This window comes from Lemur catta, chromosome 5, assembly GCF_020740605.2.
Source record: "Lemur catta isolate mLemCat1 chromosome 5, mLemCat1.pri, whole genome shotgun sequence".
Taxonomy (NCBI): Eukaryota; Metazoa; Chordata; class Mammalia; order Primates; family Lemuridae; genus Lemur; species Lemur catta.
Genome location: NC_059132.1, coordinates 59,034,552 through 59,056,674, shown reverse-complemented (window position 1 = coordinate 59,056,674; position 22,123 = coordinate 59,034,552). Strand labels below are relative to the sequence as shown.

General features: G+C 36.0%; 1 protein-coding gene and 1 non-coding gene across 4 annotated transcripts in view; one reads left to right on the top strand and one right to left on the bottom strand.

Moving 5' to 3' along the window:
* Positions 1-22,123, bottom strand: part of CDKAL1 (CDK5 regulatory subunit associated protein 1 like 1) — a 584,442-nt gene that overhangs the window by 215,897 nt on the left and 346,422 nt on the right. The window lies entirely within an intron of this gene.
* LOC123639083 lies at positions 15,369-15,472 on the top strand. Its single transcript, XR_006735647.1, has one exon. It is a non-coding gene; the product is annotated as a small nucleolar RNA U13 (small nucleolar RNA).

Below are 22,123 nucleotides of genomic sequence, written 5' to 3'. Positions count from 1 at the left end.
TCTCATTTGACAATGAAGTACTTATCCTGTGTTAGGCACTCTGTCGAACAGTTTAACTGTATCTCACTTCACTCCTCACTCTGTGATGGAGGTATTTTTACTATTTCTACGGTAGATTGCACTGTTTGCCAAATATTCTGGCTTCCATGCCTGTGGGAGTAGTAGTGTAGTCCCCGCCTACACTCGGGAGCAGCCATGTGACTTGCCATGGCCAATGAAATGTGGGCAGAAGTGACACGGGCTACTTCAGGATGGAAGGTTTAAACCCAGTTGTTCTCTATGTCTCCTTCCCCCCACCCTTCTTCTACAATCTAAGTTCTGAAGTGGAGAACACACGCACAGAGCTTCAGCCAGTACACAATGGATATAACATGAGCAATAAGAAATTTTTGTTGCTATAAACCACTGAGATATAGGTCGTTTATTATACAACATAACCTAGTTTATCCTTACTGACTGTGGATGGTTAATTTTATGCGACAACTTGACTGGGCTAAGGAGTGGCCAGATAGCTGATAAGACATTATTTCTGGGTATCTGTGAGGGTGTGTCCAGAAGAGATGAGCATTTCAACCAGCAGAGAGAGTAAAAGAAGATACACTCATCAATGGGGGCAGGCAGCATCCAATTCTTTGAAAGCCCAATTTCGATGCTTTGAAAGAACAAAAACACAGAGGAAGAACGAATTCTCTCTCTTCTTGAGCTGGGACATCCACCGGCTCCGGCCCTAGGACACTGAAGTGCTTGGTTCTTGGGCCTTTGGATCCTTAACTTTACACCAGTGGCCCCCCTGGGTTCTCAGGCATTGGGCCTCACAATGGAATCTACATCGTAGGCTTCTCTGATTCTCAGGCCTCTGGACTCAGTGAATTACACAACCAGCTTTCCTGGTTCTCCAGCCTAGAGACAGCAGATGGTGAGACTTCTGTTTCCACAATTGCATGAACCATTCTCTTAATAACCCTCCTCATATATACACATACACACACACAGACACACTCACACACACACACGCACAATTATGTTTCTTTGGCGAACTTTGACTAATCCACAGACACATTCTCAGGATATGAATGAAAAAAGCCCCAATGTTTAGAGACATTTAAAATAATATATCCACAGTCAAGATCAGTAAGTAGAATAAATGGATTTAGAAACTAAGCCTGTAAGACCACAGAGTCCTTTTTCTTAACCAATTTCCAATAAACACTGAAATGAAAGTATATATCCATAACAAAGGTAGAACAGGGGAGGAAGAAATTAACTCTGCTATATGGGTAACAGAAGGGTTTACCCCAAGTGGAGTTCAATTTTGAATGATAAACAAAAAGTTTTCCAGACAGACTACAACAGAAATATGTTAAATAAAAACAGAGGCCATGGTTTAGATGGTCCAATGCCAACTGTCTGTAGGTAATCAAAACTTAAGTCATTTTTATTTCCTCAAAACAATAAGCCTAAACAAAACACGCACATCATCTTTTTGTCCTGATGACTCTGAAATTAAACCACTCAGCCATGACAACTCAGTTTACACACCTCTGTTTGCCTTAAAAAATATATGACAGCCCGTCAGGAAAAAGGTCAAAATACTTCCTCCTTTATGGTCTATAAACTGTGCTGTAGCTGCTGTAAAATTGAAACTTTGTGCCATTTTTCGGTTTGAGGTCTCGCAGTTCATGAACTGTTCTTTTGTATGCATGATAAACTCTTAAAATTCTAACTTGATCAGATTTTATTTTTGACACACATAATATACCCAGTGTCTGAAAGGGTTGTATATTTTAAAAAATAATCCAGTGACCTGCCTTATCAGTTCTGCTTTTTTTAGTTTAATAATATCATATCTCTTTAAAAGTACATTTGGGAAAAATAAGTATACTTAGGGATCACTTAATAATTCTCCATCTATTTATTCTTTTATTAAATATACCAATTACTACACTCTTTGTTGAAATTGTTGTAAAGCGAAAATTGTTCATCTGAAGGTTGGGCTTGTAGTATCTTATAAGGCTGAACCTGTGCCATTCCTTTAGCAAAAAGATGGATAAAGTAATTAGTGCACATAAAATCATGGGGAAAAAAAACTGTGCTTTAACAAAATGAATTTTTCTCTATTATAAAAGCAATGCATTTTTAAAATTTTGAAATATAGAGAAAAATAGACTAAGAAAAACTAATTGTTGCCAAAGACAATCATTATTAAAAGAAAAATTCACCACTTTTCTATCATCTTAAAACAACCAAGTTATAAAATTATATCTGATACTGTCTAGTGAGTTTGGACAAAGTGAAATGATTTTCAAAGACTAACAATATTTCTTGACAATACATCATTAGGTCCAAGCTCAATTGCTTCAAAAATGAAAGAAGAAAAAAAACCTTTCTTCTAAGCAAGGTCCCTATCACCCAATCACTTATACTCAAGGGGCTCATAATGCTTCCATATTAGCATAACAGGGGAAAGAAATCTGAACATGAAAACAAAAAACAAAGGAGAATCAAAGATAAGCATCAGCAAAACATCTTAGAATCACTCCTGAAGAAGTTATTATCTGTATAGCAACATTGTCCCTAGTGGACCTATGATCAGAGAATAGAAAAAAATAAATAGACATAAAAAGGAAAAAAATGTCTTTGTTTGAAAAGAGTATAAAAAGAGATGGAAAGTGAAAGGAGAAAAGAGGGATGGGCAATTCTCTCCACCTCCCAATTTTATTGTAATGTAAGGGAAGACTTAAAAGTTTTTTTAAGACCTCAGGTCTTAAAAACACGGACTATAATTACAAAATAGCTAGAAGAGAGGCTTTTGGATGTCCTCACCACAAAGAAATGATGAATGCATGAGGTGATGGTCTCGCTAAATACCCTCATTTGATCATTATACAACATATATATGAATAGAAACATAGAATTTTACCCCATAAAACGTACAATTACAATGTGTCAATTACAAAAAAAAAAAGTATAAAAATATGGACCATAAGAAGTCATTTAACTGGAATGATTACAGAGGGACAGAGAAAGCTCCCCAGCCCTTTCAAAACTGTAATACTATTAGTGATGAAGTAATAACAGCAGCAGCACTAACAGTGACAGTAATGATAGCAGTTACCATCTTTATGTGGTAGACACTATACTATCTGAGTCACACTCTATCTCATTTAAACTTCAGAACAAAGCTAGGAAGTAGTTCTACTTTACTCAGTCTCAGATTCAGAGGAGTGATTATGATGCCCATGGCACAATGGTGGAGTTGGAATATAAACACAGTCTCCTTGACATTGCTCCATCAGAGGTGTCTCACAAAAGCATCACTCCTATGGATTGATCCGTCTGTGGCCCTCCCTATGCCTATAATCATTCTTGAGGAATTACACAAACTAATTTGCATGAAGGTATTAATAAATTATTTATGGGAGTAACGAGGAAAGAAACAGTGGAGAGTAGTCTCTCTAAAACAAGACATAAAAAATACATATGTATATTATAGTCTCTGATATATTATATGTAACATATGTATTAAGACAATTTTAATTTTGCCAATTTGCAAAATTTTCCTTAGGTCACTTTGGTCAGAAATCTGTGGATTTGTTCAAATGTCTCAAATGTTTGAACAACATTAAATAGTTCTTACTATATTACTCGAAATTAAATGATAATAAATTAATGGGATCTTTGTAGTATTTTGCTACTGAAAATATAGATTTTAAGTACAAATTGATAAACAGGCTTTTTTTAAAATAAAGCAACGAAGAAGGACATATTCTGTCTCTGTTCTATTTTGTTTTCAGTTGGTAAAAGTGTCATCACATGTCAGTTTTTAATTGGAACTTAAATGAAAGCATTTCCAGTTACTGCACGGTAAACTGGCTTGCCTAAGAACAACTTGTCAGAATATTTTCTGAGATTCTAACCTGCTACTTTTTAAACACAATGAGCTCCTGTAACTTGCATAACTCACCCTTTATGCAAGGCTCTGCCTAATTATAACAGAAACAATAATTTGACACATTTTTTTTTTCCCCAAAGTCTCACTCTGTTGCCCTGACTAGAGTACAGTGGCATCATCATAGCTCAGTGAAAACTCAAACTCCTGGGCTCAAGTGATCCTTCCTGCCTCAGCCTCCTGAGTAGCTGGGACTGCAGGCGCATGCCACCATGCCGGCTAATTTTTCTATTTTTTGTAGAGACGAGGTCTTGCTCTTGCTCATGCTGGTCTCGAATGCCTGAGCTCAAGAAATCTTCTCACCTCAGCCTCCCTGAGTCCCCAGAATGCTAGGATTATAGGTGTGAGCCACTGCACCTGGCCACATAACATTTTCAAACATTAAATTTGGTTATTTTTATAGGATTAAATTTAAAAAAAACAATAGAGCAGGCTTTTCACTCTCCAATGTGTTTCCAATGATCAAACCTTTCCAATGAGAAAATGTGTTATAAATTAGATTATCACTATTTTATGTGGCTAAAGAATTAGATAAGCATCAGTCTACATAACAATGATTAAGGAGATATAATGCACTACATTACATGCTAAGAATTTCTTTCTACCTTAGGTGAGAAGAAGTGATTTCCAAATCAAGTACTCTGACTTTTTAATATTTCAAAATTAGCTAGAGACTGAGAATACAGAAAACAGGGAATAAAAGGAATATTTCAAAGATAAGTCTAAGAGAATGTATAATATGAAGTGAACCAGGATGGAGAGGATGGGGACCAATGACAACTTTCTATATAATGTTTAGATGATTGCTTTTGCCCCATCAATCCTCACAGGTCTCTAAATCATCTCTCCACAGAATTAACCAATAGCACAGTTCATCAGAGAAAAAAAAAACAAGAATTATTTTGAAAGAGGTGTCCCTTGACTCATGTTGTCAAGAAGCAGGAGATCGCATTCCAGATCAAGTAGCATATACCAAGTACGAAACCACCCTGAGTAAAATTAACACTCTGGAATGCCTGAGTGAAATGAAGAAAGGGAAATTCAATCCCTTAGAAGTTCAGTGATTACAGATTCAAAGTGACTCATTAAAAATAAAAACAAATGGGATACTCCTGTCTGGATGTTTGATTTTATTTTCTCCTTAATAAGCTATTGAATGATTTCCCATAATCACCGATTATATATAAGAAGCTCAAAAATGAACTCAGGCCAGGCGTACTGGCTCATGCCTGTAATCGTAGCACTCTGGGAGCCGGAGGTGGGAGCATCTCTTGAGCCCAGGAGTTTGAGACCAGCCTGAGCAACATAGTGAGACCCCGTCCCTACAAAAAATACAAAAATTAGCAAGGTGTTGTGGCACACCCTGTTGTCTCAGCTAGTTGAGGGGCTGAGGCAGGAAGATTGCTTGAGCCTAGGAGTTTCAGGTTGCAGTGAGCTATGATGATGCCACTGCACTCTAGCTTGGGTGACAGCAAAAGATCCTGTCTCCAAAAAAAAAAAAAAAAATTGAACTCAATATTCCTTGCCAAAACATTACAGTCTCCTCCTGGCTCAGTTACTGAGTTTCAAAATCTCTAATTTCTCATCCTTATCCAATATACATGATCAGTTGCTATGTGTTACTGACACTACCCAACTCTCCTCAGTAGTTTCTTATTTTGCTATTATCGACATCTTGAACATAACTTTGTACTATCCAGGTCTCACAATTTTGTCTTACAAACCAAAATATAAGTCTGGGTCTTCAAATGGGCACAGGCCCTTGTTCAAATGTTACTCTCAATCTAGAATGCAACTGCCCACCTCCAAGCTACCCCTGCCTGCTAAAATCACATCCATACTTGGATCGTCAGTTTCTCCTGTGTTTCCAAATGCACCCAAGGAATTTGATCTTTTCTTTTCTGTTCTCATTTAGAGTACTTTGTATCTCTACTTGGCAATTACCACATTCTACATTATCATTTGTTTAGCATCCCTCTCCAATAATCCCGTTACTATATCATATATAAAAAGTTTGGTAACTTTTTGTTGAACTGAGTTGAACAGCAGCTAATTTTACGAAGAGTCGATGTGCTTAAGTGAAATAGCCATAAATTCAATATTTACAGACAAATAATTTTCATTTTGACTTGATCAATGACCTGGTATGTGCCTCTGGAAAGTTGGAAACCTCAACTTTAGATAGTTTATACTTAAATTTCTGCATTTTAAACTTGAAGATTATACTCTTACTTTTTATACAGGAGAACTTTTTAATGAACCGTTAACCCAAAATAATTTGTCATCATTTGCAAGTATGAAAGACTAATTATGAATGATTAAATTATAGGAGCCTGAAATTAAAATCCCTTTTAAGATAAACAATATGCAAGGAAGTCACATAATGAGCAAAATCAGCTGAAGAATGGAGGATACTACTCAAACACTATGCTAATGACCAAACAACAGCTCTACATTCCTTCAGACAACAACACAACTCCACATTCACTAGCCATTTTACAGCCATTTTACTATTCATGTCACTAAAACAGCAATTATAAAATGATGATTAAATTCATGTTAATTTTTCACTGAACATTAAAGTGGTGCAACATGAGAAATTCCCACAGTCCACTTCAAAGAAAATATACTATATTTCATCACTCAGTGATAAAATTATTAGCTCATAGTACAAAGACAGCATGAAAACCCGGTAGTCTCAAATATAGCTCAACTTTATATATCTGTACATCTAACCTAACATCTGTTTCCTGTTTATATTTTCACAGAGCATTTTGCATTACTAGATATATATTTATGCAGTAAGAAAAAGTATAAAATCAAGCCTCCTGCAGTCTCATCTGGATATAATAAAGGAATCAAATTTTGAAATGGCCAGACTATGAAAGGAAACATCTACCTTTAATCATAACAAACAGCTGACTGCCCTTTTCCTACACTGTGGCACCTACTAATAACTTTAAGAAAAACACTCACCACATGTGAAGCTCTGAATCACTGTAGGATCTGAGGAGCCACACACTAGCTGAATCTGCTTCAAGCTGACTTTACAAAACCCAGTCCAAAGTTGAAACTTTGCAATATTATATGTGGAATATCCTTTAGGATTCTGATTACGTAGTAGCTAAGTAGTCACATCTGCGAAACATTACAAAACCTAAGAAGTTGCCAGTAAAGTTTTTAGTATTTTATTTTTAAAAACATACAATTTTAGTTTAGTAAATCCTGTATCATCTCAGTAGTCTGAAATTTTAGATTTACTCCCATGACTTTGAATCTATAACTGCTTATTTTCTCTTCCCTGAGTCCATGAAATTTAATTAATTAGATCATCAATTTATGAATTAGATATCCAAGGGAATAAAACATATTAAGTAACTTTAAGTGACTTATTTTAAAAATCATAGATGAGGAAACTGGAAAGAATCTATGAGATCATACAGACTAAACTCTCCTCCCATCACTTCTACTTCCAGACGAAGACATAAAAATCTAAAGAGGTTATAGAATTTGCCTGAGGTCACCCAGTTATATGGTGCTAGAATTAGAATTAGAACCAAGGTCTTCAGATTTTCAGAAAAATGCCCTCTTAAATACAACTTGTGCCTTTTTATCACAGATTTAACTACATTGTACCAACATGTATTCTAATAGAACATGCAGCTCAACTATTCAATCTGCCACCATATATCTAACATAAATAAAATCCCTATATTCTGAATTATTTCATTCCCTTGAATAGGCATCATATTCACTACCTATTGGAAAAAAACAAATCACAAACAATCCCAAACATTTCCCTCCTTTTGGGGAAATATTATTCTGGGACCTTTTTTTAAGGGTCTTTACTATTTCCCATCCAAAGTCTACTTAATAGAATAGTGGCAACTTTTAAAAATGACTGGCAAATTTTATTAAAGCCAAACATATGCCCGTTCTGGTACACCCGAGAAATGAGTGCATATGTCCACCAAAACCCATGTACAGAATTTGCATAGAAACTTTATTCAAAATAGTTGAAATATGTAAATTAACCTAGTATTTAAAAGGAGAATGGGTAAATGAAGTGGTGCAACAGAACACTTCTCAACAATAAAATAGAAACAAATTACCGAGACATACAACAACATGGATGGCTCTCAGGATCATTCTGCTGGACAAAAGAAAAACTCAAAAGAGTACATAGTGTGTGATTCCATTTACATGAAATTCAAGAATAAGCAAAAATTAATGGTGACAAAATTTTCTAATTCAGAACAGTGGTTGGCTCTTGGGCATGTTAACTGGGAAGGGGCATAAGAAAATCAATGGGACTCTAGAAATGTTCTGTCCTTGACCAGGTGGCAGTCACAACCAAGTACACATTTGTAAAGGTTCACCATGCATTTAAGATCACCGCACTTTATAGTATTCGTTATACCACAATAAAATGTTGTGTCCTTTTTTTTAAAAAAGGAAGTAGAGGCTGGCACCATGTATGAGATCTGGATGGAAGTCTAGGAGCTGCGGTCCAGCTGTCAGGAACAAAGGAACAGAAGGATTCATTTATTCTAACTCCAGTGACAGATTTTGATTTTAGGAAGTTTTGCCTGTTCTGTCCTATTTACCCCTTTGTAAATATTACTTTACTTAACAATACATTTTATTAATATCTAATGATGAATATTTTTAAAATAAAAATTCTATACTGATAAGCTGTGACACATTTAGACAATGGAATATTATTCAGCACTAAAAAGAAATAAGCTATCAAGGCATGAAAAGGCATGGAGGAAACTTAAATGCATATTACTAAGTGAAAGAAGCCAATCAGAAAAGGCTACATACTGTGTGATTTCAACTACATGACATTCTGGAAAAGGCAAAACTCTGGAGACAGTAGAAAGATTAGTTGGTTGTCTGGGGCTTGAGAGAAGGGAGAGATAACAGGTAAAACAAAGGGGATTTTCAGGGGGGTGAAACTGTTCAGTATGATACCATAATGGTGGGGACATGTGATTATACATCTGTCAAAACCCACAAAACACACAACATCAAAAGTGAACCTTAATGCAAATAACAGAATTGGAGTAGTAACAACCTAGGTAAGAGTGCTATAAAGTACAACTCCAAGAATCCTAGCCTTTTAGGGAAAAAGTCAAATAGCGAATCAAATACTCTTAGGTTTTGGTCAAATATCCTTTAAAATATTTGTACTTTAAAATTATTAACTGCCAGGGGAAGCATGCATTTAATCCATGTTTAGCAATTCTTTTCAAATGTGTGATTGAAGATCTATAGAATTTCTAGCAACTTTTTAAATATGAAATGACTAAATCAAAGAGACTATTTCTATTCTAATAATACTTGTTGCTTAAAATCACTTTATATTCACGTATCTTAGAGAAGAACTGCCCTGATGTTATTGAATAGATGTTATTTATGCAATGAGTTTTGAATGAAATATATAATAAACATATATGTGAAACATATGTACTACATATATGAGTTCAGTTACCTAATGCAGTAAAATCAAATACAATTATTAGCAACATAAATTATATATCAGAGCATATCACAGATACAGTTTCAAAAAAGGACTACTAAATACAAAGTAATGAACTTGTCTGAAGATGAATACACAAGAAAAGCACAGTCTAGATGGTGAAATTAGGCAATCTGGAACCCAAAATGAACCTGGGTAATTGTAGCAGTGATATCTATTAATAATGCAGGATACTATGGAAATTATTAATAGCTGGTCAGTCAGTGGGTTCATAGCTGGCTAGATGGCCAAAAGATCTAGCTCTAATTTGGTATTTTTTCCCCCAATTAGCTCCAATTATAAACAAATGGACTTTTTTTGAGGCAGATCCAAGCATGTAATATAAATATGTATATTAACATATTGCTAAAAATTGCCTTCTTTTGAAACCATGGTCCAATTATCTTATTTCTAAGATGCAACTGATCATAAACCATACCATCAATTCAATAATAGCCTTTCAAGGGGAAAACAAAAAAAAACCAGAAACATTACCATATTAATGCTATGTATTAATTGTAGAACATAATTCTTATTTCTCAAACATTAAAGTGAGCCTGAGAATCAAGAAAAAGCATTGAACAACCAAATATTTATCATTATCATGAGAGAAAAGGAATACAATGTTCTTTTCATTTTCCCCATCCAATGTGAAGTTGTGGCAAAGACTGCTGATTGCCTACTGATATCCTTTTTTGCTTCTTGCTTCAGTAATAAAATTCCCAAATTTTAACTAGACCCATAGCCACCAACCTAGAGATTAATTTCCCCTATAGCCATATAACTAAGTTGGGGCAAAGGGATATGAGCAGAAGAGATTGGTCACTTTTGTATAATGCCAGTAGAAGAAATGGGCATGTCCTTCCATTGCCTTTTCCCCTTCTGCTGGCTGGGGATGCAAACATGATGGCAGGGCAAAGAAGAGCCACCTTAGACCTAGAGAGGCAAGACACACTGAAGACAGCAGAGCCTCCAGAGCAGCCTTGGACCATCCATCTCTGCACTGTGATTATCAGATAGAAGTAAACTTTTATAAGCCACTAGGGCCTCTTTGTTATATCCTATTCAGATTTTCCTTAACTAATACAGACATGTTGCTAATAAAGCTTTCAATGTAAGCATTTTCTACATAATACTGCATGGCTTTATATCTTCTATAATAATTTCTTAAACATTTTTTATAGTCCTTGCTAGTTAGAAATGATGACCTATGTTGCTTATGAACACATACCCAAGATGGTAGCAGCTGAAGCAGAGGCCCAGGTGAACATGGGCATGCCTCCAATGTGTGCTGGCGGTGACTGGCACTGGGAGCCACCCTTCCCTATGCAGCCTTTGGGAAATCTCACACTTCCCCACAGGTCCTGCTCCATTTCCTCACTGACTACCTTCCTCCCTCCCAAGAGGCCCTTTAGACTTTGGCTTGTGCTATGAATCATAAGATTTCTGATGAGAAAATACATAAAAATTGGAAATAATTGATCTAAAAGATACCTCTACACAGAAAAATATAGAACAAGTTCTGTATTTTTAGATCTGACACACTGTTTTTAAGGTAAAGTTACAAAATCCCAATAATAATAATAGCTAATAACTACTGAGCACCTTCTACGTGCCAGGCACTATTCTAAGTATTCTACATATATCAATTCATTGTTTGACAAATGTTACTCTATTATAGGCTAAATAATCTTACTGTATTATATAAAATCTTAAATTTACATAGCATCTCATAAAGCACTACTGATATATTATCTAATATTCTTCATACAGGGTAACTGCTAATATGCCCCAGCTGATATGCGAACACATCAAAATCCACAGAAATGTGAGTCTGTCCAGTGCTCCACGCAAATCAGCTGCACGTCTGGGGCTATATCAAAGACTGGCCCTGACATCAAACAATCAGCAACACTCAGTTCTGTTTTTATGGACTCTCTTTGAGTTCTAAAATCAAGCATACCTGCCTAAGAGAAGAGAAGGGAGGTCCATGAGATAAACATTGAGGGTCATGGATTAACTCATTCATAACCCATGTTCCAAACAGGAAATACACCTGACATTGAGGGAATGAATAGAGGTGAAAGTGGGCTGGGCTGGTGGTAGAGCAAGAAAGAAATAAAAATAAGTTATTATTTATCAAGTTTTCTTTCTAAAATTTTTTTCAAAAAATCTGAAGGATATGTTTCTTCTTTGGGAAGGAGAAACATAAAAAGAAGCTGATAGGTTTCCACTGATAAAACTGAGAATGTACCTGGGAAATTTACAAAGGCTCACAAAGAGCCAAGAGAGTGTCCCAAGCCTGGGTGATGGGGAGTGACTACCAGAGGGCTGTGTCTGAGGCCTCATGAACTTGGCCACCAAAATGATGCCCAGTCCGGCTCCAGGGCCATGGTGGGGAACAAGAAGAGTCTGTCTACAGAACAATCATCCTTGAATAATACAGAGATCTCTGAGATTTAATTTTCTGTAAATTTGATTTTTACACCGTATTATTTGCAGCATAAAAAGCACTTCCAAGGGAGGAAAGCCACGCTATCCAAAAGGAATGTTTCTTTCTCAGGCGTTGGGTGGAGGACTCGGGTCAAGCGAGTGATTCTCTCAGCTCGCTACAGAAACAGAAGCCCTTGGTGTTCAGGCCTCTCTGACACAGGGTTATATAAATGATACACTGCTGTCGAAGCAAGCGTTGAGATGATTATTTCACACCAAATACCAGATAATGAAATGGCACTGCAGTTTTTTGACATGCAAGTTTTTTCTTCTAAGTTCCAGATCACATCAAGTAAAAAATGAGTTTGAAAATATTTTAGAAGACTCAGAATTAGAGATCCAGTAGAAAATTAAATATCTACCTCATTCAGCTTAAACCTTTCAAAATGGTATTCCCCTTTCAGAAAGAGTTAGATGTGAATAGAGTGGTCAAGATTCAACTGATTTGCCAGATTAATGACAAAACTGATTCAGACTCAAACCTACTTCGGTGAACACTTCAATACAATAATGACGCATTCAATTGGAAGGATAACAGAACAAAAACATAATAAAGATATAATAAATATACTGGTAATAAAAGTGATGCACTCTAAAAAATCTGTGTTTACTTCCAGGACAGTAAAACAATGTACTGCAGATTTCAATATGAGTCTTTAGTTCATGAAATGAATATTCTGAAATATCAATATTTTCCAGTGGTTTATTAAAAATTCTAGAGTCTATAGCTATTAATTTCAAGTATGATAAATCTTTTAATTTAGTAAAGCAGCATCAAAAGCAAACATTTTTTCTGATTAACAAATGCCTAATCAATTGACGTGCACTGTTTCTGGGAGACCATACAGATGATGGGACATGGCATAGTGAAGGGGATGTCATCTATCACGAAAACAAAACTTTTTTAATGAATCTAAACCAACAGCAGCTTCAACTACATGTTAGACAGTGATTGTGGAACTTGAATAATCTATTAGATAGAAATAACAACATAATATTTGATTTGGTTCTTAATAAAAGAATTTTTAAAAGGGAGAGAAGCAAAAATGTCATAGGCAAGATTTAGTCTATGCATGCCGCATTATTTCATGTGTGGTACCCAGAGCTGTAAGGATCTAAGGAAGCATACATTTCAGTCTGTAAATCTCTGTGCTTTCTGTGATGGTGACTCAATTAATAGTGACTGCTGGCTGTCAGTAACCTGCGGATGACATGAGTTCCTCCTCAAAAACTTATGAGGGCTGATGTGCACCTTTGACGTGGAGCACAAAAAATAAGCAAAAGTGTTTCAACCCCACATGCTAATGTCCTGACAAATAAAAAGGCAGCCCATTTCCAGGCATAAATAATTTTTACTGACATCTGTGGGAATTGTGGAATAAAAGTGTCTGAAAATCATCTTCTCCATAAAAACAAGGAGAGCACTGATAAAAAGTGTCAGGGTCTATTTTAGAACTCTGGAAATTAACTAAAGGCAGGTGGCAAGCTGAGTAGGGTTTATTCATGAAAAACAACTGAAGTTTGGTAAGAACAGTGAGTTAGTTATACGGTGTTTTTAACCTACTCAATTCTCACCTCCCATTCCCCAGCTCCACAGTAGCCTTGAAAAACAACAGCCTTCAATCACGGTGAAAACCAGCAGCCTGGTAGCCATTGGAGGGGGCACAATAGGGTTGGGGCTCCCTCAAATCTGTCATTCCCAGAAAACTGTCATTTTTTGACCTGTCTGGTGGTTCCAAGGAAGACTCAACTCACACAGCTTGCTTATTGCACCTGACCTGGTCCTTACCAGTGAGAACAGTCTTTTGCCCAAGGGTATTTGTCAAAAATAATCAGCTGCAATCGTTTAACATCATGGCTGCCTGAGGTTGTGTGTAACAGCTGGGACAAACAATAAGCAAACCCAAAAGCTTAAATAGAAACGGTAGGGAATGTGATATCCACAGCGGGCTTTGAAAAACACTGACACAGTCCTGCAAGTCTAGAAGTCACATGCATGCATAGGGCTGTGTGTGTGTGTGTGTGTGTGTGTGTGTGTGTTTTCAGGTTGTGCACATGCTCAGTATGTAGCTGAGAAGGCACTAAGCTCTCATCTCCGGCTAAACATGATGAGACATTGCACAAACAGGAAGTAAAGGCAAAAGTGGAATTGTAGGCTAGGATTGGTGGCTCATGCCTGTAATGTCAGCACTTTGGGAAGCTGAGGTGGGAGGATTGCTTGAAGCCAGGAGTTTGAGACCAGCCGAGGCAACATGGTGAAATCTCATCTCTACAAAAAGTTTTTAAAAAATTAGAAAGGTATGGTGGTGCATGCCTATAGCCCTAGCTATTCAGGAGGCTGAGGCAGAAAGATCACTTGAGCCCAGGAGTGCAAAGTTGTAGTGAGCTGTGATTACATTGCAGCACTACAGCCTGAGCAACAGAGTAAAACCCTATCTCTTAAAAAAAAAAAAAAAAAAGAAGAAAAGAAAAAAGGTGGCATTGTAAGTTACCTGACTGAGCATCAAAGGCATGCTCCAACATGCACATGGAACCCTCCTGCAAAAACTGAGAGACTTATTGGTTACAGGCATTTAAGGAAATCTCTGTCCAAACAATTAGCTGATCATTAAGCTATCTGGGTAGAGATTTTACTGGCCACACATGACAAAGTACAGACTTTACAGAGTTACAGCTGACCCTTGAACAACATGGGTTTAAACTGTGCAGGTCCACTTATACACAGATTTTCTTCTGCCCTGTCATTCCTGAGACAGCAAGATCAACACACCTCCTCTTCCACTTCCTTCTCTGCTTATGCAATGTGAAGACAAGGGTGAAGACCTTTATGATGATCCACTTCCACTTAATGAATAGTAAATATATTATCTCTGTTACAATTTCCTTAATAACATTTTTTCTCCAGCTTACTTCATTGTAAGAATATAATATATAATATATATACAAAATATATATTGACTGTTGATGTTATTGGTAAGGCTTATGACCATCTATTGGTTATTAAGTTTTTGGGGAGTCGAAAGTTATAAATGCATTTCTGCCTATACGGGGAGTGGGGGATTGGTGTCTCTAACCCCCGTGTTGTTCAAGGGTAGTTCAGAAAAGTAACTAAACAACAACAAGCCCTCAGGAGGGAGGAGAATCTGATTTCTAGAGCTGCCACATTATCTTAAATGTCTAGTATTTTTTCCAACAAAAACATCACAAAATGTTCCCCCCACCCCCAAACCACACCAAAGACCTCTAAACAAGAAAATATGGCCCGTACACAGGAAAAAAAGCAGTGAATAGAGACTCTCCCTGAGACAGCCCAGATATTAGACTTACTAGACAAAGACTTTAAATTAGCATTTTAAATTGTTCAAAGAACTAAAGAAAACCATGTCTCAAGAACTAATGGAGATGCTTTTTCAGTTCATAAAGGTGACGACTGGGTTTTCATACACCTGTGTGAGATGTGCCTCCCTCAAACCTTGTTATAATGTTGGCATGTTATTCATCTGACATGAAAAAACATTTTAATTAAAAAAAATTAATGAAAAGCAACAGAATGTCTCACCAAATAGAGTGTCAATAATGAGAAAGAAATGATAAAAACAACCAGATAGAAATTCTGATATAAATCATATAAAAACTAAATAAAAGAATCACTAGAAGGGCTCAGTAGGAGATATGAACAAGTATCAGCAAACTTGAAGACAGGTCAATTGAGATTATACGATAGGGGAACAGAAAGAAAAAAAGAATAAATAAAAATTAACAGAGCCTTAAAAATCTGTGAGATACCACCAAGCATACCAACATACACATAATTTCTAGGAGAGGAAAAAAAGAGGCAGAAAAAATATTTAAGCAAATAATGGCTGAAATCTCCCTAATTTGAAGAACAACATTGCTACACATCCTGATAGCTCTGGGAACTCCAGGTAGGATAGACTCAAGGAGATCAATACCTAGAAACATAATCAAACTGTTGAAAGTCAAAGACAAAGAGAGAATCCTGACAGCAGCAAGAGAGAAGCAACTTATCATGGATAAGGAATCTTCAGTAAGATTAACAATTGATCTGTCAAAAACCACACAGGCTGGAAGGCAGTGGGATGACATAAAGTGCCGAAAGGAAAAAAACAAAAACAAAAACAAACCTGTAATCCAAGACTTGTATATCCAGAGAAGCTATCCCTCAAAAATGAATTAAGACATTCCCAGAAAATAAAAACTGAGAGAATTTGTAGTTAGCAGATCTGTCTTACAAGAAATGGTAAAATGGAATCCCACAGGCTGAAACGGAAGGACACTTGAGAGAAACTCCACGTGAGGAAATAAAGGGCACAAGTTAACCATGTCAATAAACACAAAAGACAGCATAAATGTGGTTTTTGCTTGTTATTCGTGTTTTTATCTTATCTGATTTAAAAGACAACTATATAAAGCACTAATTATAAATTTGTGTTGATGAGCATACATTGTATGAAGATGTAACACTTATGACAATAACAGCACAAAGAAGCAGGGAGGGCAGGGAACTACATAGGAGCAAAGTTTTTTATCTACACATTATAATTAACTTGATATTTATCCAAACCAGAGAGTTGTAAATTATGATGTTAAGTGTTATCTAATCCCTAAGGTAGCCACTATAAAAATAACAACAACAACAACAACAAAAATAGTAAAAGAAGAAACAAAGGAACTAAAATGGCACACTAAAGAATTTCTGCTTACCACAAAAGGAGGCTATTATAGGTTCAGTGGTGTTCCCTTAAAAGATGTACTGAAGTCCTAACCCCCTAGTAGCTCCAAATGTTACCTTATTTGGAAATAGGGTCTTAGCATGTAATCAAGTTAAAATGAGGTCAGACTGAATTAGAATGAGCCCTAATCCAATGACTGGTATATAAGAAGAGGACATTTGGACACACAGAGAGAATGCCATGTAAAGACTGAGACAGAGATTGGCGTGATATGTTTATAAGCCAAAGAATGTTGAGGACTGTCAGCAACCACCAGAAGCTAGGAGAGAGGAATTGAACAGATTTTCTCTCAGAGCCTCCAAAAGGAATGAACCCTGCTAACCCCTGGATTTCTCACTAAGAGAAATTTTTAAAATTTGAAACTATCCAGTTTGTGGTACTTTGTTACAGCAGCTAAACTAATACAAAGGCACTAATGGAAGAATAGAGGAAAAACAACAAAAAATCAACAAGGATCTGCTGAGGTAGTAAAAAGAAAGCCTAGAAATATAGGAGCCACTTAACTAAAAGATTAATATCTGAAATTTCAACTGATCAGAATGGGCTGATATTCCACTGCAAAATAAAAGCTGATAGAAAGCTTGCTTTTAAACATATTTTAACAGATAAACTATGAAGATTACTTCTTGATTATCATATATTACTTCTTGATTGCAGATTTATCCACAGTATTTTCTCTAATCAATGTTATATACGTAGTAAAACTTTCACAGCAATTTTTAAAAACATACAATAAATATGCTATAAAAAGAAATAGATTTTTTCCCTTCAAACTAATGAACTGGAGAACTTTCAACATTATTCTAAGTAATTAGTATGATTTTCTCTGGGCTCCATGCAACATCTTATGATGCCAAAAATGATTTATGACATATAGACTATTCGTGCCTATTATAATCTATTTGATAGTTCTGATAAAACACATGCAAATAAAGGATAAGGGAGTTCTTAGCAGTAGGAGTAATAATGATAATAAGAATCCTATGTTTCCAATTTAGGACACAATCATTATTTACTTTAAATGACATTAAAGAACTTTTGGACTTAAATTTTGAAAGCTTAATATATTCATGCAGATTATTTCTTTGGTAGGGAAAGGAAGATGTGGGGAAAAGAACAGATATACGTATCAGACCTAAGCACACAAGTAGATTCGAAACAAACAGCAACATACCAAGGAAATGAAGTTTACTTTCTGACGAATACGTGAAATGTCCCTCAACTATTCTATGAACCATTAACTTCATTACCAACATTTCTGTTCTACACCATGAATCACCTGAAAATTCCATTACCTACCTGATATAAAATATGAGGATTTCATTTTACTAAGTGCTGAATTAGCAAGTGCCTAAAGTAGCCTTTCATAGACTATTAGAGCAAAGAAGTCAATACTGAAAGGATCTTAGAATCAAAAGAAAAAAAAGTGTAAAGGAAACTACATGCATTGCCTTGTGCATTAGCCATTCTCTGTGCTTGTGAAGGAAAATCAAACGCAGCTTTTCTCAATGGTTTCAGTGTAACTGACTTCCTAAATTAATGAGGAAGATAAAGCTCCCAGATGGTGTATTGTGGAGTTTGAACTACACTAATTTTGACAGGTGACATAGAAGCCTTCTCAGCTACTCTGATTAGATTAAGGATTCAGGGGACTGACAATGTGAAGTGCCTTTTAAGATGCAAATTAAACCATATACATACCTAATGCCCTCCTATATAAACTGAAATGTACACTAGACTACTAAAAGATGAAAGTAGGAATATATGTATGCCACGATTAAAGTATGTAAATTCCCAGGTTTCTCAAGTATGCTAGAATGAAATATACATATATATATTTTTAAGTTTTCTTAAAAGATATAAACACAGACAGGGCTCAGGATATTCAACTGTAACATCAGTTTCACTATAAAGGCCTTGCTAAGGCCTTTTCACTCATCACCTTGCCACCCAATTTATCCCTTTGCTCTTTTCCTCTCAGGAAAGTTATCTCTTTTGGGAATGAATATCCATGTGTCACTGTATTTCACGAGGAATATTCAATAACTTAGGCCAATGGCAAGAGAAAGAGAATTGAATGATAGTGGCTGAGAAGTTCAGAAGTTTATATTACAACATGGATTAAAGCATTTTATATTAGGAGAACCATAAATGTCGGCCATTTATATTCCCACATTGGGTCTAGACTCCCATGCACATTTTCTTGTAATTTAGACACCGGAACTGAGAGTAGCAGTAAAGCCCACAGGGTAGGTCTCTGTATAAATAATTGATGGCCATATAAACAGGACTTTTAAACAAGGCATTTTCCATTGCGCTCCTCAGGAAGACAGAGATATCCAATATTTTCAACACGAGAAACATTCACCCACAAAATAGTTCACTTTCTCCTGAAAACATGCCTGGGACAATAAGCATAACATAATGTTCAGCAGCAACAAAGAGTAATCTGTTCTGAAATCAAGTCTATCTATTTATGAGTTCATTTCTTTTCTGGGTCCTTTAGTTTGTGTGTGATCATGAGGCTTAATCATCCAGACTTAACATTACAAACCAAGGCTCAGTAGTAGTAGGAAGCAATAAGTAATGTAAACTTTTCTGAAGGGTTGTTTAGCTCAAGAAAAGCTTAGGCTTCTTAGGTAGGGCTGGAATTAGGGGTTGACACCTGGACAAGGAAACAAGAGAATATCACAGGAACCAAGAGGCTGAGACACAAGGGCAGAGATACAAGTTTTTTAGTGGAAGGACCTGCCTAAAGCTTTGCTGATGCTCATACCCAGATCCATTTGAGAAGTTGAGCAGTTAGAATGCTCACTGACCTCTTGAAATTTATTCAGGACTGCCAGGGCAAGAATGAAATAGAGCACTGAGGATTATGAATAGGGAAAAACGAGGTGCCAACAGTCTGATCAAACCACATACTGACATGTCTCAAAAGCTATATGTGGATGGCAGAAATGAAGGATTTTTCCTATTTCCTTGCTCAAAATAAATCATCTAGCATGTCCTTTCATTCATCAAAAGGGAGAAAATATTTTGTATACAGTAGTACAGAATATATTTACATATTAGTCTATTATTTTGGAAAGTATAAACCCTAAGAAAAAACAATTTTAAAGACCCCATTTGAACTGTTGAGTTCAGTTTGGAAATCCTGTATTGCTTCGATGAAATGCAAGCACTGCAGGTACTAATTTTGCTATTATTTTGAAACTATGAGGCATTTTTAAAAAGTCTACCAAGCCAAACATATTATTAATGTTCATAAATTAACATGCAACAAAAATCCTTGACAGATATCTACTATCTTTTACCAGATATAATTATTTGGCTAAATATTCAATTAAGTAAAAATATAAGGTTATTTAACTAAAACCAAAGGTAGCAGAAAGCTGATTTGCTATAGTGATTAAAAGATTTCCAAACCAAACACAGATGGAATATTTAAAATATCATTGTAATTAACCTTACAATCACATGTAACATAAACATATTAAATGTAAATCTTGAACAATACTAGACATTTTAATTCAAGCAAATAAAATGTAGTATAATATCAATGTGAATCTTAGTATCAATATTTTTCAGCAATATTTTACAAAGTAATATAAATTTAAAAATATGTGATTTGCTTTATTATAATTATGAAGTCCTTAATCAAAAGCACTTGCACTCTACATTAATCAACTTGCCCTCTCTGGAGCAGGCTGTAAGTGACACACTAAAATTCTGCTATGATTTTGAGACATACAGGTCTCCTGAAGGCAGATAATTGTTAAAGTATTCATAACACATGAAGGACCAGGATACCTTAGGTAAATGAAATCCACAGATGCTTCCCATATTCCTTACTGCTCAACAACTTCAACTGTCTATTCCCTACCAGCCAATGCACAAAACTAAAACCAAGACAAATTGTCTGATTTTAATTTCTCCTCCTTGACTATTCACTGCTGACTTCTCTAATGGAGATTTTTAAAAGCAGCAAAAGCTAAGAAGCAGGAAGGAGAAGAAAGAAGTTAACAGATTAGATAATCTACAGATTCAATAATAATACAACGAGCTCATTTGCTCTAGATAGTCCTAAAGATACTATCTATCACTATGGTATTTTAGCAGAGCAAATAAATAAAATGTAGCCTTTACATGAATTTTCCCCCACCATCCAGTACATCTTCACAGAAGTGTGACTTATGAGAAATATATATGCCAACCATTTGCAAACACTTCCAAAAGCACATGCTCAGCAGACATGAAGATATTTCAATATATGAGGCATATAGTCAAGGAACAGTTAATAAGTTAAACTTTGAGCTACCACCTCATTCAATATACACTTATCAAGTGTGTGTGTTATCACAGACACTGAAACGCAAAGATGAACAAGACAGCACCTCCCTAAAGATAACAGTTGTGTTGAATTTGCACACCAGTAATTAGTCTTGGTGCACCATGATGAGTACCGACAGAGGTCTGCTGAACACGGGTACTACTAAGCACAGAAGGTATGTGGGAAGAGCTTGGGAAGGCTTCGTGAAGATGCAGTATAGTACGAAGCATTTTAGAGTTAGACTAGATTAGAAACCAATTCAGCAGCTGCGGGCTATGTGGTTTAGCCAGTTATTTAACCTTTCTAACACTTGGCTTCTCAATTAATAAAATAAGGATAATAGTCAAGTGCAGTGGTGTGCGCCTGTAGGCCCAGGTACTCGGGAGGCTGAGTTGGGAGCATCACTTGAGGCCAGGAGTTCAAGGCTGTAGTGCACAGGGATTATGCATGTGAACAGCCATTGTACTCCAGCCTGGGCAACTCGTCTCTAAAAAATGGGGGAAAAAATAAGGATAATATGAATCATATCTATACAGCTAGCTTATTGTAAGAAGGAAAAGAGATCATGTGTAAAGCAATCAGCATGGTTTCTTGAAACTACTAAGTACTCAATAAAGTATACGATTTTGTCATTATTATTATTTGTACTCAGTCTGGAGGAAAAGTTACCAGTGCTTTCTGGTTCCTCATTAGCAGCCACTGTATTGCTGTCACTGGTCTCATCACACCTTGTTGGGTTCACATGTATTATTTTCTGTCTGAATTAATACCTTAGCTGTGGGCTACCTACCACTAGGAGGGCAAAACTAAGCAATGTAGTTTCAGCAGTGATCAAATTCATAAGCTGCTTCACTTTCTATAAGGTCAGAGTTTATTAAAGAGGAATATGCTAGGGTTATTACATTAGCAATATCAACAGGAAAGCAAACACAGGAAAAATCTCTCTTATTTGCTACTATAAGGGCAGTATATCAGCCAAGACATGCAGCAGCAAATATTAGTATATCTGATTAACACATTACCACCAACTGTCATCATATGGTAAGTGTGTAATGGCAAAAAGGTAAAGTAAA